Below are 2,500 nucleotides of genomic sequence, written 5' to 3'. Positions count from 1 at the left end.
ATGAATTTGATCCTATACCTAAAGCTACAGCAATTTTCATATGTTAAACATGGGTATTTCATATATAGGTATTTCATATTTATAAACATGTATATACGTATTTTTTGAAAACATTCTGAAGAGTCCAAAAGAGCTATTATATTCATTTCGTTTGTTTATAAGTCAGTCAGAAAATTTTGGTTATTGGCATTTTATAGATTTATGATGTATAGTTCTATTTAGCTATTAATATATAGTGTGATAAAAGTTTAAATAAGACACTCATATTTGCTAAGAATAGAACAAACTTGTCGATGAAAGAAATGAAAATCATACTCGCGACTAGAAAAGCAGGGATATTCCATGAATGTAAATATTTGGCAAGGAACGACACGCCGGATTGCTTTGATATACGAATGGGCGCACAGAATTACGTACAGGTAACCGACATAGTCGGCATCTATCTACTACATAAATTTAAAGGGGGATTTCCTGAATTAGAATGAGGACTGAGACGATGCCCTATACTTAATAAGGAACAATACTAAAAAAAAAGGAAAAATTACAAAAAGAGATTGCATACATTCTTTAAGAACCAAGCCCTATCAATATCAGTTGAAAAACATATCGCCGTAAACTTTCTTGACGTTAATTATAACCCTAACATTCACCAACCTTATCAAAAACCTAACACTAACATTAAATATATAAATGCAAATAGTAACCACCCACATAGTATTATAGAAAACCTTAATATGAATATCGAGAGAAGAATCAATTATCTATCTTCAACTGAAGAAGTATTTAATAAGCACAAGGATTATTACAATATAGCACTTAAGAAGACAAGATATGAAATTAAGTACAATAAGAATTGCAAAACCACGGAAAATCAAATTGAAAACAAGTGCAAAAAAAAGAAAATTATAAAACTAGAAACATAGACACCTACAATACAATAGTATATCCTCACAAAGTAGAAATGAAAATATCCCAAAGCAAGTATAAATATAACAAACATGTTAAACACGATAATTAAAATAAAGAAATCAAACAAAAACATGGAGAACATAATACCAAAAATAAAATTAAAAATAGGATCAAGAATCATAATAATAATTATTATAATGATAATAAAACAAATGTCAATAAACAAAAATAATACTTGGATAAATAACAATTATTACAACTTTAAAATAAAAAATGGATAAAAGTATAAAGATAGCAAAAACGAAAAATATAAATAGCCCGAGTATAATTATTAACATGAATAATAGTAATAATAATAATAATAATAATAATAATAATAATAATAATAATAATAATAATAATAATAATAATAATAATAATAATAATAATAAAAGTAATAGTGATCATAAAACATAGTGAGAAAGAAATTAATACCATGTGTGAGAATAAATGATTTTGTGACTAGAAATTAATATATAAGTAAGGTAGACCGAGATAAAACCACATTGATCATAATACCTTTCGCTAAACGGACCATAATAGTATAAATAACAACCTTAACAATATAAATACCCCTACTAACAATAACTTATATAAATCAATAAAGATGAATAATAGTATTTCTTTATCAACGCAAAATAAAAACTGTAATTGTAGAGACCCAAATACATTCAAGCTAGACAAGTTTTGGAGAAGAAAATTGAAGTATACCAAGCACCAATAACACAGGATATGACAAAATACCATTGTATCAGATCGTCACAAATTTAGAATAAATTACGAATCACGAACCATGAATCGACATTTGGGGAACAAAACAAAAAGAATTGTACAGGACTTTCAAAGAAAATATGGCACATCAGAAAAAGGAAAACAAAATAATTTCACAATGAAATGGAAAACTTTACCACACACACCTTACAAGATTAATAAATTCTGTAGATTCTGCCTGGACAAAATCTATAAAATAATGAAAAGGAAAGGGAACCTAGTTAATACGAGGGATGGCAAACTTCCATCATGTAGGCACATGAGAAGGTACCTCTTTATTAAACTAAAGTGATTTATTGATACGATTTAATGTTACCTAAACATTTTCAATTCGATTCTTTTAAAGAATGTAACCATTCTCATAGCTGAACAGAACTATAAATTATAAATCTAAAAAAAACAACAACCTATATCCAGAATTATCTAATTGACTTATAAACAAACAAATAACTATTATAGCTTTTTGGGACCCTTTAGATATTTTCAAAAAATATGTATATGCATGTTTATAATTATGAAATAACAATAGATGAAATATCCATTTTTCAAATATGAAATAACTATACATGAAATATCCATATTTAAAATATGAAATAACTATACATGAAATTTATTTAATGTTTAAAAAATGAAAATAACTGTAGTTTTACGTATTGGATCAGATTCAATTCTCAAGGTGTATATATATTTACTGATATTACATCGAGACGACTTTAACACCCTGATACGTGTAATTTATATGTATATATATATGTACCTTTGTATATTAAAAAAATATATA

This window comes from Octopus bimaculoides, chromosome 7 (genome assembly GCF_001194135.2).
Source record: "Octopus bimaculoides isolate UCB-OBI-ISO-001 chromosome 7, ASM119413v2, whole genome shotgun sequence".
Classification (NCBI taxonomy): Eukaryota; Metazoa; Mollusca; class Cephalopoda; order Octopoda; family Octopodidae; genus Octopus; species Octopus bimaculoides.
The sequence above is the reverse complement of the archived record's forward strand: the minus strand, read 5'-3'. Positions refer to the sequence as shown.